Source organism: Aulonocara stuartgranti, assembly GCF_965226115.1.
Source record: "Aulonocara stuartgranti genome assembly, chromosome: 9".
NCBI classification, from domain to species: Eukaryota; Metazoa; Chordata; class Actinopteri; order Cichliformes; family Cichlidae; genus Aulonocara; species Aulonocara stuartgranti.
The window spans coordinates 32542426-32561428 of NC_138960.1; the positions used below are offsets into that span (position 1 = coordinate 32542426).

Genomic DNA, 19003 nt, shown 5'->3' on the forward strand with positions numbered 1-19003 from the left:
GGTGTGGTAGGTATGGACAGCTTGCAGACCCCCGGTGCTCAAACCTCCGGTGCTATTACAGACTGTAAATATGATCCAATTGTCATTTCTGATCATGCCCGGTTACAGAGGTGGGTCGAGTATCCAAAAATTGTACTCAAGTAAGAGTAGCATGACTTTGAAATATTATTACTCAAGTAAAAGTGAAAAGTAGTCATAAAAAAAAGTTACTCGAGTAAGAGTAAAGTACTTGGTGAAAAGACTACTCAAGTAGCGAGTAACTGTTTGAAATGTCCGATTTATTTTATAAATGCTATCAGACAAACAAAAATAAATAAATATACAAATTTTAGTATTTTCAAAAGGAATATATGTAAAAACATCAACAAAATAAAGCACAACAATTCTAATTTCCAGATTTTCACAACATTTTTCAAACAAGCTTTTTTCACCAATACCTGCAGTACATAATATAAATATATAAACAGTGCAAACAATTTCCAGTGACAAGATATGCTGTAAACTTTATATTCATTTTTGCTCCAAATGGCACAGCAACCTCAGAGAAAACAGAACGAGACATCTTCCTCATGTACATACAAGCCAGCTCAGTTCATCATAAATTGTATGGGTGTGCATCTATTTCTGCATATTTAGCAAAAATGTGCCATTTCTTCACTCAGTGAGGTGATGGTTAAGCTTCAGCAGCAGTTTGCTCTCAAGGTTCTTTCTGTGAAGCTGTGACTGTTTAGCAGTGAACAGGAGTCCTGCATGATTGAGAAGTCCTTCACAAGCTCCAGATGCAGGAAGAGCTGTATTGCCTTTGATCGGCAGCTTCTTGATGTGAGGAACGCCATGCAATAGAGCCACACCTCCAGTGAATGGACATGAAAGGTACCGCTCCAGCCCTGCATCTGGCTTTCCTGACCCCATGGATCTATCATCTTAGTCGGTTAGGCTGCTGTTTGCGCTGGCATCATCCAGCTTTGTGTCTAGGTGATGTCTGATGAAGTTGAGACCTGTGGAAAGATGTATGGTTTTCAAAAGTATTAGGTCTGGTCATTATAGTGCTGTATACACTGCCAAGCTGTGGATGTTTGGCAAGAAGATTTGATCACACTGGAGATGTTTTTTACTAACTCTTGTAGAAAAACAAAATCTTGTCGTTCATATCCCGCACAAACAGTTTGCAATGAATTCCAGATTAAGTTTAAAATAAGAACGCGTGCAAGGCGAAGCAGTGCTAGCCAATAGATCGTCCTGTTGGGCTGTTACTCTGGGAAAAGACGAGAAAGACGGTGATGGAAGCGTGACTGGAGCTGCGATGTAGTCTATATAATATTTATATTGTACGAATGTGATAATTCTGTATATTGTAATAATGTGATATTATATTGTTAAAAAACGTGAAAGGTATATTGTTAAACAATATACTTTTCACTTTTCTTTTGCCTGGGTGGCAGCTCTACGCTTCCATATCCGAGGCTTTTCAATGTGGCCTCACAAAGTTATCACGACTACAACAACCATGAAAAGAGTTGGATGGACATTGCTGCTCAATCACAGCTGCCTGGTCAATGTTTTTCATTAGTAATTTAGCAAAGTTGACAGTGGTGGTGTGTGTCTGTGTGAGTGAGTGAAAGACAGACAGAGGGAGAGTGAGAGATTGATTTTGTAGGATAAGCATTAGAGCTGGGCGATAGAACAATAACGAAATGTATTGCGAAATAACTTTTTCTCAATAGAAAAATTAAACTATTGCGATAGGCCTCATCTCTCTTGGACTCTTAAAAAAAAAAGAACAGCCAATCCAAATTAAGTTGCACAGAGAATCACTAATTCGTCATTCGGCTTTTGTCAGACTAAAGTAACTGTTAAAACTGTTTGAAAAGCTAATCTATACAACAAGGAGAGATTGAGAATTTCCTTTTAGTTCTCAGTTTATTTGATGTTGACAAAAGTTAGTCAATTTTGTCTGTTCTTCTGTAAAACCAACTAAGATTTATTTATAGAATTAATATTTTGTTTCTAAGTGGAATTGACAATTTAGTCTGTTTTGTTTGTCCTATTTTGAAACTTAAACGCTTTAGCGGCTGCCTTTTGTGTAGTTTGCAATATTTGCCTTTATTTATCTGAAAAAGTCTCGTGTTCCTCAAGTACATGGGGGAACTGCGAACTGTGCTTCAGCGACTCACACATGCAGGAATTTTTAAAAGAACCAAGAGAGGCACTGAAAAGGATCTGCAATGGTGAGCTGTTTTGATTTGGGAGGATTTTCAAGTGGACCAACAGGGAAAGCCTCGCTTCCTTACTGCTGCAATTATTGGGTGCAGGTTCCTAGAAACTCAGTTTGGGTATTCTAGTGGGTGTTCTTCTTCGTCTAAAGGCGTAAATATGATGTGGGGAACATGAACAGAAGCAGTGACTGCAGCACTGCATGGCAGATTTTAATCCCTACAGCATGTTGTGTCACCAGAAAGCAAAACTTTTCCTGTGATTTCTGGTAGATTTGTTTTTTTTGTTTGTTTGTTTGTTTTAGTACCAGGCTGATTTTGCCAGATAGGTTAGGGTTGTTTTCTTTTTGTAAGAGAAACACAGGTTTATTTTTTATATATATTTAGACATGTCCTGAACAAGGCCTAATATGTTTTGTTTGTAACGGTGCACTTAGGGGGAAAAAACCTGCCAGGTATCATCCCTCTGGGGGTGATATTTTGTGTGTTGATGATGTAAAAGCAGGCCTGCAAGATCAGGAGTAAAAGTGTTATAAAATACTTTAATTGAGAGCAAATATAAGGTGAGCTTCTCTAGATTACAATGGGCTTCTGAGAAAATTCACCTACATAGGACGCTGACCATATTAGATAGTAAGTCCTCTGTTTTAAAAGGATTGTAGCGATTCAATCCATTTCAAAAGCAATAAGAATAGTTTTTATTTTTGGAATGATGAAATATTGCTGTCAGTGGATATTTAAATTCATGCGCGGTTTTCTACTATCAGCAATGATTGGTACGATTGCATGTGACTGGATGAATGCATGTGATTGGACTGTGGCTGGACTGATGATGTGGACTAAGTGTGACTGACTTGAAATTGTGAAGACGTTAACTATTTTAGCATTAGTCACTGCTAATGCCTAACCCACCCAAACAGTGAAAAAGGGTGGATGTATGTGCTTTTGTTTGCTTGTTTTTGCAGGAGCAGGAGGATGACAGAGACCAGAGGAGGGGAGACTGTAGGTTCACATGAGTGTGTGTGGGCCTTACAGACTTAACCCTTAAGCTGCTACTTTTCTGTGTTACTGATTTTGTGTGGAGAAAACTGTGTTTTCCTGGCTGCTTGTTGGTTACAGTAACACACTGTATTGTTGGAAAATGTTAAATGCTACAGGAGAAAAATGTGTATTCAATGTGAAACACATACTGTGTTAAAATCGGTATCACTCCTTTCACAGACAAGGAGGGTTGACTACATGATTTACAGCAACACCTCTGGAATCTGTTGATCCAGGCCCGACCTGCGAGGAAACACCACTGGCTAATGTTTTTTTTCCCTCTCTAAGGGTTCTGGCGTCACGCAGGCAGACATGAGTGAAATGAAGCAGATTGTGCAGTGATTACTCATTATCATATCGTTATTCATTTTAAGGTGTTGAGCTCAAAGTGTGAAAACAAGTGAGTGACATTACTTAAGATAAAACTACTGTAACCAGTAACTTAATTAAACACATGGGATGATCCATGGTTTGAGCAAATTATGGTAACAGTAGTGTTTTAATGATTTGGGGAAATAAACTGCATATGACACACTTTTGTCTGTGTTGGATGCCTTATTACTCTCATAACCTACAGTTGTTCGTAAGTGTGAAGTTTGTATTTACTCACCAATTTTGGTTTCTAGGTAATTGTGGTGTGGATGCAGGCTCCAGGCAGAGCCAAGAGTTAGACCCACTTGACATGACATTAATGCTGATTTTAGTCTTTAACAGGGCTGAAGCAAAATTACTCCGGAGGAGGAGCCCTGATGTTGTCTGAGAATTTGTGTAACTAACCTTTTCCTTTTTGTTATTCTCCTAGTTCTGATGAGTTGACTCATGGGAGAGACCACGTGTCAAACGGAGGGATTCTAGGTTTAAACAATGTTTTCTATGTTTTCCATGAGTTTTTTCATGGTGTTTTTGTCCATGGCTTTTTACTGTGATTTGTGGGATTAACCGTTCATGTACAGGTATTAAACCTCTACAGGGGGGTTAAGTCCATGTTCAGATAAGGTTTTGATGATCTATAAGTAAACTTCACTGAACTGAAAGGAAAATGTGGTTTGAAGCCTCGCTTCTGTCAGTCTGCCCATGACTGTAGCTGCCTCCACCAGTGTGTGAATGTGAGAGTGAATGAATAGTGGAATTGTAAAGCGCTTTGAGGGTCTCGAAAAGTGCTATATAAATGCAATTCATTATTATTATTATGATGATGATGGTTGACGTGTTTTCTAAATGGTTAGAAGTTTTTCCTCCTAGTGAAGAGATACAGGTGCAGCAGCCAGAGTATTGCTGGAAGAAATCATCCCAAGGGTGGAATCTCCTGACTGAGTCTGGGTGCTGATCAGAAGTCTTCAGAGACCCAGCAAGAACAGGGACCATTCATAACAGAGCTGACAGCCCAGGCAGTGGTTAAGGTCAAAGGTCATGGGGTTTGGGGCCCTACTAGTCATCATGAGAAGATTCCAGAACCACAGCAATAACCATAAAGCTGCGTTGGAACGAGAGGGTGAGGGCTGAAAAGAGCGCCCTCCTCCAACAAGAGCGTGCCGAGCTCCAACTCAGCGACTGCAGAGTGAGACTCTGTGCCACCCAAGAGGGATCAGCGAATGAATGCAGATCACATCTGCTTAAAACAGCCAATCAGTTTCCCTGGAAAGCTTAGTGTGTTTTCAAGTTACGGAGGTTGTTGTTGTGACGTTAATAATCATTTTATAAATGATATGCATTTACATGATTCTCCGAACATCACAAACTCTGTTAGAGTCCTGAGCATGAGTAAAAGTGATTGGAGTAATTATAGCATGCATGTTTTACAGCAACTTGTGTGCATTTTGTAGGGTAGGTAGACTGATTATCTAGCATGTCAGTTCCTGATGCGTAAGTGCATTAGGCCCTCATTGTCTGAGTAAACATAGTGTGGGATTATAATATGATCTTATGCCATGTTATACCCCTGATTAAAGATTGTGAAATCATTATGTAGTTTTAGTTTGTAGTATTCTCCTGAATTAGGTGAAAACTATTACAGTTATTAAACTGATTTGTATTACGTTAGACTGCTGATTCAGTGTGAATGAATGATATTGTTTATGATGCATTATACTGCTGAGTTATAAGAAACACGGTTTTCAGAGAGTCAGGTCCTTGCTTTTTCTCATAGTGGAGGAGACAGAGAGCACATTCCACGGGAGACTACACCCCCACCGTTGTTGAAGGCAGACAAAACAGGGAGCCAAGGCCATAAGTCAGGCTCGCTAGGAGTTAGAAAGAATGTGAATGTTTAGGGTTTTACGACTAGGTGCGGGCCACTAGAGGCTATAAGAGTTTGAGTAACCCTCCACCAGTTTGAGATTTGCTGTGACCCTCTTCATGCATGTCTCCCCATCTGGATGGTTTATGCTCGTAAAGTGTTCAATTGTATGTAATAAAAGATTGTTGATTGAGCATTTGTACACCGAGTATTGTCCGTCCTTCAGCCCAAAGATCGAAAGAATTGGGAGATTTTAACAATAGTAACAGTCGTGAGTTCTTTTGACATGTGTACTCAATTTTTACACATTTGACACCGTAAAGATTGGATTTTTGGTTTATCCCATTTCATTGAGGGGTTTTGATCGGCCTCAAAAATGCTGGAAGCACTAAAGAAGGAAGTCGTTCTTCCAGAGTTGTGGTTGTTTTGGTTTCCCCAATCACTGATGTGGGCACAGTAAAGATAATTGTAAATGCCTTGGAGAGGGTTCACACCTTTTAAACGGGCTGATGGCCCTACAATAGTAAAGAGTACAGTACGCTGCATAGACAGAGAGGAAAGATCTATAATTCTGTTGCAAAATGTAGCTCAGAAGTGTTGGCTGTGTGGAAACTCATGGCTACTTTTGGGTTTTACTTTAAAACTCGAGAAGCACTAACATCAGTGTTAGTATATGTTTGTGCTATTCATTTGCCTACAGGTTGACAGGGCAAAGCAAATGGCACAAAGGAGTGTGTGATGTTTGGTGAGGCATGTGTGCCTCAATCCCTAATAACACTGGGGAAGAGGGTCTTTTACAGAAACAGTTAATAAATTGGGAGATTTAATGATAAAGTGGGAAATATATCACACACCTAAAAACTTCCTTATCTTAACAACGGGTTCTTATGAGAGAGCCGCTTGATGTAACTAAGACATATAACCTGTCTATTTCATACATTCGAGAACAGTGGGAGAATGATTTGGGTGTTGTGGTGGCAGATTTCTTTTCTCATGTATTAATCACACATTTAATCATATCACATTAGTTATAGTAATATCACTTTCTCACTTTACCATAGTAAGAGCACTCCTGTCACTAGTTTACATGCATGTGGAAAGTTAACACAGTGAGGCCATTGTAATGGGAGACATTAAACAGATAGTGAGACTCCTTCTGCTTATCAGGGATGTAAATCCTTAGGTGACAGCCAAGCAGAAAACAAGGTCATAATTCTCTCTGTGAGGGAGGAGGTATAGCCCCCTGTGAGAGGGGCCAACATGTGAGGTTGTGGAATGTTCATTGTCTGTGTGGGCGGTGGCCACAATCCGGAGATGGTCCCGGTGTTTCACTGGGATGCTCTCTCCACATCGCAATGTGTTTATTAAACCCACTTCAAATCAAGCTCGCTGGGTGTGTTGCAGGTTATTGTTAAATTTTCCACGACAGTGCCCAGCTGTCTGACAAAGAGTGAGATATGGCTCTTACCAGGGTCCATTCGTCTTCTATATGTTCAAGACACTCCCTAATACAATTCAAAGTGTTACACAGGTTACATTTTTCAAAAGTTAAACTAGCAAAAATATTTCCGAACATAGACATAGACCCATCGTGTGATAGATGCAAACAGACTCCAGCTACTTCCCTTCATATGTTTTGGTCCTGTCCGAAAATTGCTCCTTTCTGGTCATCATTTTTTGAAGTCATCTCTAAAGCCTATGCCTATAACATCTCGCCTCCCCCTTGGTGACAGTTTTTGGTTGTTTCTCTGGTATTGTGACTTCTGTTCCCCCTGCCCATTTACAGAGGGTCATTGCGTTTTTGTCATTATTAGCGAGACGCCTGATTTTATTTAAATGGAAGTCTACTACTGCTCCATCACACCACCGCTGGATAACGGATGTTATGCAAAATGTCAAACTGGAAAAAATCAGATGTACTCTGAACGGATCCATCGGCAAATTCCACACAACGTGGAACCCTCTGTTAACATACGTCAACAATTTATCCGGTCTGGAACTGGAATCTTCAGTGTTTTTGTTTGCCCTAGAACAGTCCTGTAAAAACAATAGAGAGGTGCACCCCCCTCCCCCCTTTCTTTTTCTTTTTTTTGCTGTTGTTGCTGTGCTTTTTGTTTGTTTTTTTGTTTGTTTGTTTGTTTTGTTTTTTGTTTCCCTTTTCCCGTCTTGGTATTATCTGTCTTTATGATCTGTGGGATTGTTGTTTTGTGGTTTTCTGTAAAATAATAGGAATGCTATGTATGATAATTGGAAAACTACAAGTGTTAAAAAAAAAGAATTACTACTACATTGAAAGCTGTTATAGTACGCCTTAAACTCATAGACATTTGGAGATTCAAATATCCTCATTCCAAAACGTTTACTTAGTGCAACCTTTTGGTTAGTTCTGGAAAGTTTTGATAGCGATAGCATAGATGTAGGTGGCCTTCGCCAGCAACAGATCATAAAGCCGTATTAAAATTAATTTAACTTCCCCTAAATCTTCTGTTGTTAAATCTACATATTGGAAATTCAACAGCTCTTTTTTAGAGAAAGATGATGTGAAAAAGGATCTTAAAGAACTGATCTCAAACTATTGATCTATAGCTCGAGAAAAATTAAAGTTTGCAAATAACTGGGAATTATTAAAATTTGAAATTGACAAATATTTAAGGAAGGTTGGCAGCCTTAATGTGAAATCGAAAAGATTAGAGGAAGAAAAATCAATCTCTCAAATTGACACTAATTGAAGAGGATAAATTGAACCTTGCTAAATTACAAGATAAATTAGATGGCTTATACTCAGTGTTTTGCTTGTAAATAAATAACTGAAAAGTGGGACGTCCGTATTTATTCAGCCCCACTGTTCGCTTCAACAGTGCTCCGTGGGATGTTCAAGGCCTGGGAAATCTTTTTGTAGCCTAAGCCTGCTTTAAATTTTCAATAATTTTATCTCTGACCTGTCTGGTGTCTAAATCGAATCGAGAATCTGTGGCAAGATCTGAAAACTGCTGTTCACAAATCTTATGTAATCTGACTGAGCTGGAGCTGTTTTGCAAAGAAGAATGGGGAAAAATTTCAGTCTCTAGATGTGCAAAGCTGGTAGAGACATACCCTAAAAGACTGGCAGCTGTAATTGCAGAAAAAGGTGGTTCTACAAAGGTGGGGTGACCATGGCTCAGCGGTTGGGAAGCGCATCTGTAACCAGAAGGTCACCGGTTCGATCTCTCTGTCCTGGTCGTCGTGTCCTTGGGCAAGACACTTTACCCTACCGGCCAGAGGGGCCGATGGCGCGGTATAGCAGCCTCGCTTCTGTCAGTCTGCCCCAGGGCAGCTGTGGCTGCAACCTGCTTGCCTCCACCAGTGTGTGAATGTGAAAGTGAATGAATAGTGGAATTGTAAAGCGCTTCGGGTGCCTTGAAAAGCGCTATATAAATGCAATCCATTATTATCATTACAACGTATTGACTCAGGGGGCTGAATAATTACGCACTCCCCACTTTTCAGTTATTTATTTGTAAAAAAATGTGTGAAATCATGTTTGATTTTCATTACACTTCTTACGTGTACACCACCTTATGTTCGTCTTTCACGTGGAATAAAAATAAAATGGATTCATGTTTGTGGCTGTAATGTGACAAAATGTGGGAAAGTTCAAGGGGGCGTGTACAACCCTTTAAATAAAGAAGTGCTTGTGCTTCCTCTTTAAGATCTCCCGGATTACACTGAGGGTGGTATCGTGCACGTCTCCCACATATGTGCTTAATACATAATTGTTGTGTACTGGACCTGATCTGAGTATTGGTTGTTTGTTCTCAGCCCAACATAAAACAATCGCGACAAGAGGCTCAGCATGACCTCATTAAAAATGCTCCGTTTTCTTTTTCCACTTCTCTTCTTTCATATTCTTTCTGACGTCTTTTCTTGTGTAAGCTGCTAACTCTTGTGATGGACATTTCTTTATTTTATGTGTTGATCATATGTTTTGACAATATGACTTTAGTAATATCTATAGTACATTTTGTGCGACTTTGTTCTACATATAGGAAAACATCAAATATGTTATTCCACACACAGATGGGTATTGTGAGTGAGTTGGACTGACACTCCCAGGCACCATGAGACATTAGGCAGATAGTGAGACTCCTCCTTATCTCCAGGGAGGAGGTGTTGAGATGAAAATATTTGAAGTGCCTCAATTCTATGCTGTATATGAACTAAAATGCCATATAACCGAATAGTGTAGTATTAAGTGGACATGGCCCTGAAAAATAAAGACATTAGACTACGTGTCCTTGGGGGGTAGAAAGCTGTAGACCAGCGGTCCCCAACCTTTTTTGCACCACGGACCGGTTTATGTCTGACAATATTTTCATGGACCAGCTTTGTGAGGTAAGAGGGGGCACTTGTGGATGAGCTGAAGATATAGACCTGATGTCACTGTTTGGGTTCTTTGTCATTACAGGAGAAAGAAGTGAAAGCAGGCCGAAACCTGAGCACATGGATGACATCAACCAAAAACATCCAGCACCAGCAAGTAAAGATGAGCCAGCGGCGATCCCTGTGGAAAAGACTTTTCCTGCTATGAAGCAGCCCAGAAGACGCAAGCGCGCCAACAGGGAGGAGAGAAGCTTGAGCTGTGATCAGTGTGGGAAGACCTTTACTCTGAAAGGTCATTTAAAGAGACATCAGCTCGCCCACACTGGATTTAAAGCTTTCAACTGTGATCAGTGTGGAAAGTCTTTTACTCGGATTGATAGGTTAAAAAGACATCAGCGCAGCCACAGATTGGTAGCTTGAAATCACATCAGCTGATCCACACCAGTGTGAAACCATTCAGCTGTGATCAGTGTGGACAGTCTTTTGCTCACATCAGTAGCTTAAAAGAGTAAACATTTGGGGAGGGTTTGAGGGTCGACACTCCATACCAGTTGGTGGCGGTAACGCACCATTTTATTGTTTGCAAACCGCCAATAAAACTGAAGAAGAAGAAGAAGAAGAAGCAGGGCAGCAGACGAAGAGGAAGGAGGAGTGTGCGTACTGTGCTCTTTGCTGTGTCTTTCCGCCGTTTTAAAAATGGGCACTTTTTGAAGAACCCGCATCAAAGTATTGTGGAGAAGCGTCGTGTTAAATCTAATTGATGAACGGCTTTTTGTCAGGTATGTATCGCAGCTGCGAAGACGAACGTACGTTCTCCTGTTAGGTTACAGCTGGTAGGAAGGTGCGTTCAGTGTCTCTTTGTAATTTTAAGTTTCCATGTCAAACGAGATAAAACAGTTATTTCTGGATGCACACTTATTTGCTGAGATTAACAATGTGTTTTTGTAAACCACGTGATGATTTAAGTCATTTAATCTTTACAGAACATGTGAGTGAGGCTAAAAGAGCAATATTTTTATGTTTAGTAAACTGACGTTTCTAAATGTTACTGCTTTTATTTTATCAGTTCTGACGAGGACAGCTGAGTGATGTTGTTGGTGAGCTTGGATTAAATCATCTCTAAACAAAGAACTTGTCCTCGTGGTGACTGACTTGGGGAGTGGAGGTCAGTGAGCCCATTGTCTCTGCTGGTCCGACTCCAACTACAAAGCCGGCCCGCTCGCCCCCTCCTGAGTCTGAGAGGAGATCCAGAGTAAGTCAGTTATAACTACACTGGTTGCTTAACTTTATCATTTTCTACAGGGTCTCTCTCTCTTAGCTCACTTTGGTTTGATTTCTGCCTTCTGTTTAGCCTCTCTGTTTGTCTGCCTCAGGAACTTAATGTTTTATCATTTGAGTTACACTCTCTGTTTCCCTTCATATGAAGGTGATGTCTGTGGAGTGATCATGACTTCATTAATAATCCTCTGTTTTCCTTTTCCACTTCTTTTTCATATTCTTTCTGTTCTTGTGTAAGCTGCTAACTCTTGTGATGGACATTTCTTTATTTTATGTGTTGATCATATGTTTTGACAATATCACTTTAGTAATATCTATAGTACATTTTGTGCGACTTTGTTCTACATATAGGAAAACATCAAATATGTTATTCCACACACAGATGGGTATTGTGAGTGAGTTGGACTGACACTCCCAGGCACCATGAGACATTAGGCAGATAGTGAGACTCCTTATCTCCAGGGAGGAGGTGTTGAGATGAAAATATTTGAAGTGCCTCAATTCTATGCTGTATATTAACTAAAATGCCATATAACCATATAGTACAGTATTAAGTGGACATGGTCATGAAAAATAAAGGCATTAGACTACGTGTCCTTGGGGGGTAGAATGCTGTAGACTCTCACCCACGCTTGCCTGTGAAAAAGTAGATAACAGGGGACCATCTTCTAGTGGAGATGCATTATAACTCACCTGTGCATTAGAATAAAAGGTGTTGATTGCAGCTGACAGTGTCTGCAGACTTTGATAACTGTGACACCCTCGTGGTTAATCAGAGGCAAATCTGAGCCAGTGTGGATTTGGTTGTACAGCTCTCACACATACAACCTGAACTGCACATTGTAAGTGTGATGTTCTTCAAATTTGAACAAAGTAAAAACTAAAAAACTCACACAAGCCAAAATTTTATTCACAAGTTGAACTTTTACTACTTTTATCCCCAAAATGAGCTCATGTTGTGAAATCAGTTTTACCCCGGTTCTTTTTATTCCTCGAGCATCCAGAGATGGCTCCGGACTCAGTAGTCATTTTCACAAAATCTTTATTCATCTTCATTTAAGCATGCACTTCTAGAAGGGAAGACGAGGCCGATGTCCCTCTGCAAAAATCTTCACCCCTTTGTTAGTTACAGCCAGCTTTATAGAGGCTGTCATAAAACCCCCTACGGTGTGCTGCAAACTCTGTGTCTGTGTCTATGTGCACGAGCACATGAATGCCTACATGTGCGCGTTCCCGCGTGCCTATATGAGTGCTCGTGTGTGACTGTGTGCACATGAGTGATGTTGTGATATTTTGATACCATGGTAGCATTTACAGGATAATGTTTTGTGGTGATGTTGTGCAGAGAAACTGCTACTCAATAAGGCCCATTTACTAGTTGTTTTTCTCTTTCTCTGTGACCCAAGAATTAATGTGTAAGACTCACAGGCTGGTACCCCAAGGTCGAAAACACCACAGAGACGAGACCACTTCCTTACTCCCATCCTCCCTTTTTCTTTATCTCCTGGAAAAGGCTTGTTAAAGGCCAGGTGGTTTGTTTCAGAATTCACTAATGAAAGAACTCTGTATTCTATGTCTAGGAGTGTATTTTGCTGGGATGATCATAAATTGTAGCTGAACTGATAAACTACACAAGGGATACTTTGCTCAGAAGGCAGGAAGACGTTTCCTTATTTAGTCTGTACCGGTTTGAACTGGGAAAGCTGACACACGAACCTTTTTTTCTCTATATAAACTGCTGTGTACCAAATAAACCTTTGAGTTGATTCTGGGAAAGCAATCTGAACAGTCTCTGTATCACTTTGTTCTCCTAACTGCTCCCGATATCGTAACTAACCCAGCTGAACGGCATACCAGAGTGTTACTTTGAATAATTAGGAGTCTTATAAGGAAAGGACAAAACTCTGCTTATCGCTCACGCCTTGGAGGAAACCGGGGACGGAAATTTCCTTCAAGTGAGTGTGCGTGTGGATGTGTGTGCGTGACAGTTAAAACACTGTGGGTGTAGGTAACTCCCTAGAGGTCATAAAACCCCTCTCACTTCCAGACCACAGTTATCCAGTTACAATGTTGAAACCCCCACCCTAAAACATCCTCTGGGGAATTTCCACTCAGTGGGGGGAGAAGCCTTCTACAATCTACTCCTAAGTTCACAACACAGTGAGGCCTTTATTACTTTAAGGGCAGTGTCTCTACAATAGTTCTACATTCTATGATAACACATTTCTAAACTCTAAATCAGCTAAACATTCTACACTCACTTCAAATGTTTACCACAGCATAGCGTCCCCAGGCACCTGAGACGTTTGGCAGATGGTGAAACTGTTTATCTTTGTGAGGTAAGAGGGGGCACTTGTGGATGAGCTGAAGGTATAGACCTGATGTCACTGTTTGGGTTCTTTGTCATTACAGGAGAAAGAAGTGAAAGCAGGCCAAAACCTGAGCACATGGATGACATCAACCAAAAACATCCAGCACCAGCAAGTAAAGATGAGCCAGCGGCGATCCCTGTGGAAAAGACTTTTCCTGCTATGAAGCAGCCCAGAAGACGCAAGCGCGCCAACGGGGAGGAGAGAAGCTTGAGCTGTGATCAGTGTGGAAAGACCTTTACTCAGAGATGCAACTTAAAATCACATCAGCTCGTCCACACGAAATTTAAAGCTTTCAACTGTGATCTGTGTGGGATGTCTTTTACTCACAGTAACAACTTAAAAAGACATCAGCTGATCCACACCGATGTGAAACCATTCAGCTGTGATCAGTGTGGAAAGTCTTTTATTCAGAAATATCATTTAAAGATACATAAGCTGATCCACAGCAGTGTGAAACCATTCAGCTGTGGTGAGTGCGGAAAGTCTTTTATTCAGAGTAACCGCTTAAAAGCACATCAGCTCGTCCACAGTGAAGTTAAACCATTCAGCTGTGATCAGTGTGGAAACACCTTTACTCAGAGATGCAGCTTAAAAGTACATCAGCGCCTCCACACTGCATTTAAAGCTTTATGCTGTGATCAGTGTGGGAAGTCTTTTACTCACAAAGGTCACTTAAAGAGACATTATAAGATCCATGTTGGAGGTAAATCATTTGTCTGTGATCAGTGTGGAAAGTCTTTTCATTATAGAGATCACTTAGAGAGACATCAGGGCGTCCACAGTGAAGTTAAACCTTTCACCTGTGATCAGTGTGGAAAGGCTTTTACTGAGATTGGTAGATTAAAAACACATCAGCTCATCCACAGTGGAGATAAACCTTTCAACTGTGAGCAGTGTGAACAGTCTTTTACTCACATTGCTGCCTTGAAATCACATCAGCTCATCCACAGTGGAGATAAACCTTTCAGCTGTGAGCAGTGTGGAGAGTCTTTTACACACATTGCTGCCTTGAAATCACATCAGCTCACCCACTCTGGTACTAAACAATTTGTATGTGGTGACTGTGGAAAGGCTTTTACTCACATGACTGGCTTAAAATCACATCAGCTCATCCACTCTGGTGCTAAACAATTTGTATGTGGTCAGTGTGGAAAGGCTTTTACTTACATGACTGGCTTAAAATCACATCAGCTCACCCACTCTGGAGTTAAATCATTTGTATGTGGTCACTGTGGAAAGTCTTTCATCCATAAAACAAATCTATTGAGGCATCAGAAAACCCACAAAGTGTCCTCCTCTGACAAGGTGATAGTTTATTAAATTTTAATGAAATGTGCAGATTGTTTCGGTGAAGTTTAATAAACTCCTTGCTATCTAAAATATAACAGGACACCGGAGTAAATTCTCGAGCATCTCACACTTCTGATAATCAGCTGTCTGCTTGACGTTTATTCAGCTGTGTAAAAACTATAACTTTAATCTCAGCCAAACCGATTTACTCAGGAACAAATAAAATACAAAAAAACCCCGAACAGTAACATTTTTAAGTTATCTAAGTGACTTATATATCATGTTTAACCTGAGTAGTGAGAGACGCCGGTGGGTTTGAAAAATGATTTGCCGGGAGTCCGGTGTTCTCACCGGTTCGCTATCGAGCTTTTGAAAAAATGTGGTGTCTTGATAAAGTGAGCAGATATTTGAAGTTTACACAGCTACATTCTCGCCTGAAAATATGTTAAACGTTTATTTTGTGACCCAGAAAGAATGATAAGAATAAAACTGACTAGCTGCCGCCATTGTTGGAAACTGAGCTGTGCTATGAATTCTGGGACACAGCTTCTTCTTCTTCGGGGTTTAATGGCAGCTGTCATCCTTGTACATGCAGTGCTGCCATCTTCTGTTTCAGTCCGTTATTACACTCTTAAATCCTACTACTTATTCCTGCGTCTTTTGGGATCTTGCAAAGCTTCAAACGACGCGTCGACTATTAAATTAGTTGTCGGCGTAATCGTGACTAGTCGACTAATCGTGGCAGCCCTAGACATTACCCTGACAGGGTTCATTTGAACACAGTGGGAGAAACGGGGGTTTGAACAAAAGTTCTTCTGGATGCTGCGTCAAACTTAAAAAGCTTGAGATCAGGCTTCACAATTCAACTTGTTCCAAGTTTAGCAAGTTAAACTTCACTGGCTGTGTCCACAAACAGCATGCAGAGCAAACATTACTCCCATCATCTGATCACAAGAAAAGCAAAATGTCAGAACAGTTCACCTTCTGGATCAAACTGTCAGACCTGTTACTGTTTATTTGGCTGTTCATCGTGAGGTAATTATCAGTGTCAGTGCTGCGCCACTTCTGTTGTAACTCACATGAAATGTGTTTTAAATGGGCTCTATTGCCGTACAATATTGTGTGAGTCTGTTTTGCTCCACAAAGACACAACCCCTCCTGCAATTTATAATGTTACAGTAAAAAAAAAGGTAAATTGATAAATTTGTGTCATTTTTAAACAGGCAGTATGTGGAAAATTAAATATTTTCTTACCCATGTGTAAAGTTTTCAGTGGTCTGTGTTTTCTTACAGGATGTGAGTGTGTTTTGCTCCATGAAGAGACAAACCTACATTTTTTTTATGTTGCAGTAAAAATATTTTTATTGTAAGTCATAAATTGTAGTCATTTTATCTAGACAGTATGTAAAAGATTAACTGAATCCTATGAAAAATAAAATGTAGAAAGATGTGATGTATCTTTCCGGGGTTTTTTTCTGAATAATTACACACTGCTTAAAATTAATTGCAGTATAAATTTTTTTTTCTTCCTCTGTAAGAAACTGACTTGCTGTCCCTTTGTTCCCGTGTACCTAAGTAATTGTGGGTAATATCTTGATGCATGCTCAATCATCCAGGTAAGGAAATCCCAGAAGTTGATTCTGTTCATCTGGACGTAGCGTTTTCAGTGGGACAAACGTTTCGTAACTCATCCCAGAGACTTCTTCAGTCTCAGCTGACTGCAGGTTTCTCCAATCTTATAAAGAGTATGTTTGCATACTAATGAACAATGGGCTGTTAATCATTAATACAGGGAGTGCAGAATTATTAGGCAAGTTGTATTTTTGAGGAATAATTTTATTATTGAACAACAACCATGTTCTCAATGAACCCAAAAAACTCATTAATATCAAAGCTGAATGTTTTTGGAAGTAGTTTTTAGTTTTAGCTATTTTAGGGGGATATCTGTGTGTGCAGGTGACTATTACTGTGCATAATTATTAGGCAACTTAACAAAAAACAAATATATACCCATTTCAATTATTTATTTTTACCAGTGAAACCAATATAATTTCAATTCAATTTTATTTATATAGCGCCAAATCACAACAAAAGTCACCTCAAGGCGCTTCATAGATACAGAGAATGGTAAATGGCCTGTATTTATATAGCGCTTTACTAGTCCCTAAGGACCCCAAAGCGCTTTACATATCCAGTCATCCACCCATTCACACACACATTCACACACTGGTGATGGCAAGCTACATTGTAGCCACAGCCACCCTGGGGCGCACTGACAGAGGCGAGGCTGCCGGACACTGGCGCCACCGGGCCCTCTGACCACCACCAGTAGGCAACGGGTGAAGTGTCTTGCCCAAGGACACAACGACCGAGACTGTCCAAGCCGGGGCTCGAACCGGCAACCTTCCGATTACAAGGCGAACTCCCAACTCTTGAGCCACGATCGCCCAACAATCATATGACCCCCTATGAGCAAGCACTTTGGCGACAGTGGGAAGGAAAAACTCCCTTTTAACAGGAAGAAACCTCCGGCAGAACAAGGCTCAGGGAGGGGCGGGGCCATCTGCTGCGACCGGTTGGGGTGAGAGAATGAAGACAGGATAAAGACATGCTGTGGAAGAGAGACAGAGGTTAATAACAGATATGATTCAATGCAGAGAGGTCTGTTAACACATAGTGAGTGAGAAAGGTGACTGGAAAGGAAAAACTCAATGCATCATGGGAATCCCCGGCAGCCTACATCTATTGCAGCATAACTAAGGGAGGATTCAGGGTCACCTGGTCCAGCCCTAACTATATGCTTTAGCAAAAAGGAAAGTTTGAAGCCTAATCTTAAAAGTAGAGATAGTGTCTGTCTCCTGAATCCAAACTGGAAGCTGGTTCCACAGAAGAGGGGCCTGAAAACTGAAGGCTCTGCCTCTCATTCTACTTTTAAATACTCTAGGAACAACAAGTAGGCCTGCAGAGTGAGAGCGAAGTGCTCTAATAGGGTGATATGGTACTACAAGGTCATTAAGATAAGATGGGGCCTGATTATTTAAGACCTTGTAAGTGAGGAGCAGGATTTTGAATTCAATTCTGGATTTAACAGGAAGCCAATGAAGGGAAGCCAATACAGAAGAAATCTGCTCTCTCTTTCTAGTCCCTGTCAGGACTCTTGCTGCAGCATTTTGGATTAGCTGAAGGCTTTTCAGTGAGTTTTTAGGACTTCCTGATAATAATGAATTACAGTCGTCCAGCCTGGAAGTAATAAAAGCATGAACTAGTTTTTCAGCGTCACTCTGAGACAGGATATTTCTAATTTTAGAGATGTTGCGCAAATGGAAGAACGCAGTCTTACATGTTTGTTTAATATGTGCGTTGAAGGACATGTCCTGGTCAAAAATGACTCCAAGGTTCCTCACAGTGTTACTGGAGGCCAAGGTAATGCCATCCAGAGTAAGAATCTGGTTAGATACCATATTTCTAAGATTTTCAGGGCCGAGTACAATAACCTCAGTTTTATCTGAATTAAGAAGCAGAAAGTTAGCGGCCATCCAGGTCTTTATATCTTTAAGACATTCCTGCAGTTTAATTAATTGGTGTGTGTTATCTGGCTTCATGGACAGATAGAGCTGGGTGTCATCGGCATAGCAGTGTAAATGTATGCTATGTCTTCTAATGATACTGCCTAAGGGAAGCATGTATAATGTAAACAGAATTGGTCCTAGCACTGAACCCTGTGGAACTCCATAATTAACCTCAGTGTGTGAAGAGGACTCTCCATTTACATGCACAAATTGGAGTCTATTAGATAGATATGATACAAACCACTGCAGCACAGTACCTGTAATACCTACAGCATGTTCTAATCGCTCTAATAGGATATTATGGTCAACAGTATCGAATGCTGCACTGAGGTCTAGCAGGACAAGCACAGAGATGAGTCCACTGTCAGAGGCCATAAGAAGATCATTTGTAACCTTCACTAAAGCTGTTTCTGTGCTGTGCTGAGCTCTGAAACCTGACTGAAACTCTTCAAATAAACCATTCCTCTGCAGATGATCTGTTAGCTGTTTGACAACTACTCTTTCAAGGATTTTTGATATGAAAGGAAGGTTGGAGATTGGCCTATAATTAGCTAAGACTGCTGGGTCTAGAGATGGCTTTTTGAGTAAAGGTTTAACTACAGCTAGCTTGAAGGCCTGTGGTACATAGCCGATCATTAGAGATAG

The 19003-nt window shown here is 40.5% G+C and overlaps 2 protein-coding genes across 2 annotated transcripts in view; one reads left to right on the top strand and one right to left on the bottom strand.

The window, feature by feature from the left end:
- LOC309713968 (uncharacterized protein) overlaps positions 1 to 19003 on the bottom strand; it is a 138763-nt gene that overhangs the window by 57518 nt on the left and 62242 nt on the right. The gene's annotated exons all lie outside the window — the stretch shown is intronic.
- The window catches only part of LOC309713963 (uncharacterized protein), a gene marked incomplete at its 3' end in the record, with an annotated part of 42687 nt that continues 41879 nt past the window's right edge, over positions 18196 to 19003 (top strand). Inside the window, exon 1 of the mRNA XM_082545961.1 lies at positions 18196 to 18212. The remainder of the gene's footprint in view (positions 18213 to 19003) is intronic.